This window comes from Meriones unguiculatus, chromosome 16, assembly GCF_030254825.1.
Source record: "Meriones unguiculatus strain TT.TT164.6M chromosome 16, Bangor_MerUng_6.1, whole genome shotgun sequence".
Taxonomy (NCBI): Eukaryota; Metazoa; Chordata; class Mammalia; order Rodentia; family Muridae; genus Meriones; species Meriones unguiculatus.
The window spans coordinates 57,228,542-57,234,920 of NC_083363.1; the positions used below are offsets into that span (position 1 = coordinate 57,228,542).

Here is a 6,379-nt window from a genome sequence, read left to right on the forward strand (position 1 = left end):
CCAGTGCACTGTGGGAGGCAAGGAGTCTGAACTGAGCAGGAATAGAAAAGAATGAGCTGAACAAGCAAGCATAAATGCATTTATCCTCTCTTTGCTCTCGAGTACAGATCTCATAGGCGTAACTCGCAGAGTTCCTGTGCTGCAGTGGAAGCAAATAAAGACGCACTCATGAGCAGAACCTGAAATAATCTGTCGACTTTCTGTTAGGAAACAGGGATTTTAAACACGGAAAATGTCTCCTGATGGGACCTGGGTAAGGGAGCAAGGCGGGAAGATTGTGGGAAAAGAGGAATGCAAACGAACACTGGGTGTTTCAGAGTGCCTCACTGCTGTCCCATGGGGTTAGAGCATGTGGAGAGATGTCTGGCATTATTAACACAAATCATGGGAAAGAGCCAGTGACTTGAAATTTTGAATATTTTTGAATTGTTCTGGAGGTGTTTAAGGCAGGTTATAATACAGCACATGTGTGAATTTGTTTTGTGACACTGTTCTCGGAAAGACACGAATAAGTATCTACGCATGTCGGAGAGGGAAATGTCAACAAACCAAACAAAGTTGGATATCACTAAAGTCCGCCCGGAGAGTTAGCGAGTTTATCGGGATCACTTACAGGGATATGAGCGAGAGGGTTACCTGGAGGAGGATAAATGATTCGCACACAGCTGCGTCACCAAAGTTCACTGCAGTAGGAGTGACGGCTCGTAAAAGCTAGGGACCTGGAGCACACAGCACAGCAACAGGTTGGAGAGATTTTCTTTCCTGATAATTCAGTTAGTCTGAGTCTCCTCCGGGTGGCTCAGCTTCCCTCTGAGCTGCAACGCTTGCTCTGGGCAGACTTTCCCCCCTCAGAGCTGTAACACAATTGGGGGCTTGCTTACTGTTTCAGAGGGTAGTCCATGACCATCGTGGTGGGCAGCAGGCAGGCATGACACTGGGCGTTAGATGTGAACTTACATCTTGATCCACAAGCATGAGGCAGAGAAAACTAACTGGGATTGGCTCTTGGTCATAGTGCCTCCTCACGGTAATAGAATAGAAACTGAAGTGGGGAAGGCCTAGTGGATCTGGTCAGTTTCAGGGAGTTCCTGAAGCCTTTGAATTGTTTACTTCCCCAGTTAAGGAGCCTCCCTGAAGGATGGACTCCTGTTGTTTTACCTCGTCTTAGCACATCCAGTGTCTTAATGAGCTTCCATAGTAAGATATCCCGGTGTTCCAACGTCCCTTCAACATCTTATGTTTTAAAAAGCTTTCCTCCAAGATGAAGATTTTCATTTCAGAGGAGATGATACATGGCAATATTGTTATATCAGACAGTAAATGTTAGCACATATATATGATAGAAAAGAACAGTGAAAAGGAAACAATAGTGCACATGATTAATATATATATATTATATATGTATATATATATATATATATATATAAGAAAAAAGTAGGGAAAGTTACAGAGAGAAGAAAGAAAGCAATTAGAAACGGCAATAAGTTTAAATGGAAAAATATGAAAATATAAATTTTATTCTTTTCAATAATCTATCTAAAGCTCAAAGAAACCACAGACATCAATGGTGGAGTTGTACTGAGAAAGGAGGCACAGCATGACTCCTGAGGATTGCAATGTAAATACTTCAGGTAAGATAAATGAGTGTCTTTATTTCATTTAAAAAAAATGAATTCTTTCTATTGTGAGCAAACGTATACATTTCTGCACTCACTATTTTCAGAAAACAAAGGAAATCGGCAGGCTTAGGAGCTACCCACTCAAGAAGTGAAGAGATTAACAACTAAGAGGAAGCTTCATTGGGCTCACAAAGACAGTAGTGTTAGCCACCACGAGCACACTAGTTGTATAGTATTTTGTGGGAAAAGAACAGCCAGACATAGCTAACTTCACAGAGATCCCTCTAGAGAAATAGACCTACAAGTTTCAACTAGAAACAGGCCAAGGCAGTTTTCTTCTCAGAATCAAAATGCAGAACAAATGAAAAAATTATAGTATTTTACTGTCACAAGTTTGAGCATTCACAAATAACATAGACCAGGTTTTACATTTTTGACAGTCTTTTAAAGGTATGCTCCACTTTTTCACCATTTGGGTCCAAGTTTTATCTTCATTCCCAGTTATGCCAGTTACGTTGTTAGTTATGCAGAAAACAAATAAGAAGGCCTTCCCAGGGACTGGAAAGGTGGCTCGGCAGTTAAGAGCCCTTGCTCCTCTTGCAGAAGTTGGAATTTGGTTTCTAGCAACCATGTAATGTGTCTCATTATTACTCTAAGAAATCAGACAACTCCTTCTTGATTCTGTGGTCACCTGAACACAGACTCATATGTACACATCAATAAAAATGATATAAATGCAAAAAAGTGCATATTTAGTAACAGATTTTTTTTTTTTTTTTAGCTTCTGGCAAGTCAGTCATCAATATGACTTCTCTTTAGGTCACTTTGGTCATCTAACTCCCTCATCTAAGGAGACATTTTGAATATCAGTTGTCTTTATGTGTTGGAACATATGACTTTTCATTCTGACCAAAATTAAACTGAACTACACAAATGAAGCAAGAACATGTGCAATGGTGGCTGTTAAGCATGGATGCCCTTACTGATCTTGAAGACAGCACTAAGGTCATGTAGACTCCTAGATCCAAGGTTATCAAAAGACATAATCACATCACCTCATTGAACTTCCCTGCACAATCTTCTCTGCAATCTCGCGGTTACGTGTCTTTATTTCTTCCATAAAATACTCATAAGAAAATTCCTCTTCATCAAGTGACATCCAATTGTGGTGATCACCTAATCTGAGCTTCATGGATGTCAATATCTTAACATTTTCTTTTCAATTTTAATTTTATTTTTGATTACGTGTTTATGTGTCCATATGAGTGCCGGTCACCCTGGAGGCCAGAAAACCCTGTTGGATTCTCTGGAACTGGAATTGCAGGCAGTTGCAGTGATACCTGAAACAGAATCTGGGAACATGGATCCCCTGCAGGACCAGCATGTGCTCCTCACCACTGAGCCGTCTCTTCAGTCCCACCAATACCTTTTTTATGCAAATGTCCTATTGGGAGCTCTTCTGTAGCCTTCATCTCAGAACTATGTCTTTGACACACTTCAAATGTATACTTCCTTCACCTCCCCAAAGCCAAACTTGCCACATAAGGACTGAACCACTGAGAGGATCTCTTGATAGTTCTCAAGGCGGATCATAATGACAAGGACTAGACATGCTGCTCTCTCACCCACATGCTCATCTTCTTCAACAGGTGGCTGAAAGTTGCCTTCACAATGCTTGTTTTCTCCAATGCACTGAAGGCATCTGTGGTCCTAATCTCCCAGGTTTTGTGAGACGCTCTTTTTATCTTAACTTTTGTGTCCTGTCTGTTCTCCTCCTGCCTGTGCTTGCCCTCTGTCCCCACGGGCACCAAGATCAGATGAGGTGGGACTGTTGCTCCTCCTGGCTGGTTCTGCTTCATGCTCCCCCATGTCAGCTCCCTGAGCTGGCTTCCATCTCTCAGCTCCACCTGGTTGCCATCCAGTCTAGTCATGCCTTTTTCCTTCTGTCACCAGCCATGCTTGCTGTGTCAGGCCTGCACCATGCTCAGGTTGGAGGTTGCTCCTCCAGGACAGGTGGGCTTAGCTATTTGGGATCCCTTTAAATGTTAATTTTAGTACCTGTGAAAATTTCTATAATGGAAACAGCTGAAATGTTATGTGAATTCGTTGACCTTGTAGATGAATCTTGGAAGTTATGTCACCTTAACAATCCTACCCTTCTACATTACAATGCTACCTTTCCATCTTAACAATGCTAGCCTTCCACCTTAAAAATCCTAGCCTCTACCTTAACACTTTTAGCCTTCCATCTTAATACTAGCCTTCCAGCTTACCAAATGCTAGCCTTCTTAACAATTCTAGGCTTCCACCTTAACAATCCTAGTCTTCCACCATAAGGATGCTACCTTCTAGTTCAGGAATATTTTTTTCAATTATTTAACTTTTTGAAAATTTCTTTCAAAGATATTTTGCTTTTATATTTTTCTGTTTCCTACTGCAGGAATGAAGGAGTTTTGTCCCAGGCTGGCTGCTTGTTATCTTGAAGTGAGACAAACTGAGTCTGTGGAGAGAGGAAGCAAAGATCTCTTCCAAACCCTGGCTGGCTGTGACAAGATTCCCTTTGCAGATCACCTCAGACCTAGCACCTGGATGAGGGAGAGGAGTATAGCCACTGAGAGGACTAGGTTTGGTGAGGGCTGACTGCTCAGGAGAGGTTTCCCCTATTTCCTCCTTTCCTATTATCTATCTATCTATCTATCTATCTATCCATCCATCATCTGTCTATCAACCCATCTATCTATCCATCCATCCAACCACCATCCAACCATTCATCCACCCCCTCTCTATCTATTTATCTATCGATCCATCATATATCTATCTATCTATCTATCTATCTATCTATCTATCTATCTATCTATCTATCTATCTTGTGGAGAGCTGTGGGACACAGCTACAGACAAAGCCAGCCTGAGAGGCCCAGAAGCTCAATATTGAACTCAGAGGGTGATCCTGGAAGACATCCAGGAAAGCTGTGCCTGCCTTTCATTTCCAAGTCTATAGTTTAGCTGGATAGTCCCGAACGCTCCAGGTAACTCGTAAGCCTCCGGCACCTGGACACAAATGGCCTCTTGCTAAAGCAACACACCTGCGGCCAAGCTTGACCAGCTGAGTTGGATCACTAGGACTCACACTGTGGTGTGGAGAGCTGCTTGTTAAACTGCTTTGTTATGTTTTCACCCGAGGAAGTAGTTTTTGAAAAGAAGTTAGGTGTTTCCACACCTTTTCCTTCTTGTATTGATGTGGCTTGTTTTTGCTTTGCCTATAAACAATGAACTCTGGAATAAACTCGCGCTGTTTCAGCCAGAATGACAGCCCTCTCAAGCCAATCCCCTGTGTAGTGTGATTTGTCCTCACTCCCCACTCGGGTACTATTCAACTCGAGTGTGGGTTCCAGCACTATCTATCATCTATCTATGTATCTATCTATCATTTATGTATCTATGTATCTATCTATCTATCTATTCTATCTATCTTTCTAGAGCAGGGACTTATAAATACCAGGCTCACTATGAAGTTGAAAATGCCATTGAACTTCTGATTTTCCTACCTGCACTTCTCATGTGCTGAGATTTTAGGAGTGTGTCACTATGCCTGTCTTTCTTTCAAAGATCTTAACTTTGTTCATGACACACAGCTCAGAATGTGTTAAGAAATATAGATTCCTACTATGTATTAATCCATGTGTTTATCACATAGGTATAAATACAGATTTTTGTATAATTTCAGTGACATCACAGTGTTGTTAAAATGTACCTATGAACATCGGGGTCAACTTTTGTAACACCAAACCAGTGGCAGGTGCTTGTGCATAAAACTCCTCTCAGTGGGCCTTAGGAAAGCAGTCTGCACCACATAAAGGGAGACTGAAAGACAGCGAGACTGTCCATAAGTAGGTAGGCAGGTAGTGGATGAAGGATTCTAAATGCTATAAAAGCACAATATCTGAACAAAAATGAAAGACAACATCCTAGTATTTTGCTGACCCTTGCTTTCCATCCAGACCCATAATCTATGCACATGCACTGTGTTTTCTGAGACCACCAGTGTTTTGTTTTGTTTTAAACAGAATTGAGTAGGCTGGTCTGAAAAAGGGTGGAAAGGATCAATGCTCATCTAACTAACTTCAGTAAGAAGGATGTCTTCTCTGAAGTTGTCTTACAATCATTCTAGCTCTGAAATAAAATCAAGCCCTGAATAGCTGCATTGCCACAGCTGGAGGAAGATACCTTTCCCCACGGCTCGCAAGGATAATGTCCAAAGGGCTCTTCCCCATAACATCTTCTTTCTTATGTCTTAACAGAACTTTCTTTTTGTGTATACCATGGAAATGAGGGGTAGAAGGAATACATGACTCATTTTTAGATTCAATATTCACTGAATGTTCATATCTACTGCTTTTCTGCTTGAGTATATATCAATATTTATTGCTAATTCAATGTCAAAATTTGACCTCACTTTTTTTTTTTTTTGGTCAATATGTGCTTCTTGGAGCAATAAATCTTTGTAATCGCCATGGCTTAAATCAATGCCTGCTTATGGTCTATTCATCATCTCTCAGTCAAACTCCTCAAGCTTCAGATACATAGGGAATCCCATAACTAGGTTGAGGGAAGCAAAGCCCTGTTGGGAGTCAGAGATTCTTACAGTTGGCCTGTTCTTGGCCAGAGGAGCTGAAAGTAAAATGAAAACCATGTAAAGTGCTTTCCTTGGGATAGAAACCACTGCTCACAAAATGTTTATATCTAAAAAGCCTAAGGATA

The 6,379-nt window shown here is 41.2% G+C and overlaps 1 long non-coding RNA gene across 3 annotated transcripts in view; it reads left to right on the forward strand.

Moving 5' to 3' along the window:
- Positions 1 to 4,945, forward strand: part of LOC132648395 (uncharacterized) — a 29,750-nt gene extending 24,805 nt beyond the window's left edge. For all 3 annotated transcript variants that reach the window (XR_009586805.1, XR_009586807.1, XR_009586806.1), the window contains 3 exons: positions 108 to 253; positions 1,543 to 1,631; positions 2,401 to 4,945. This is a non-coding gene — a long non-coding RNA (uncharacterized LOC132648395). The remainder of the gene's footprint in view (positions 1 to 107; positions 254 to 1,542; positions 1,632 to 2,400) is intronic.
- Positions 4,946 to 6,379: the final 1,434 nt, after the last annotated feature.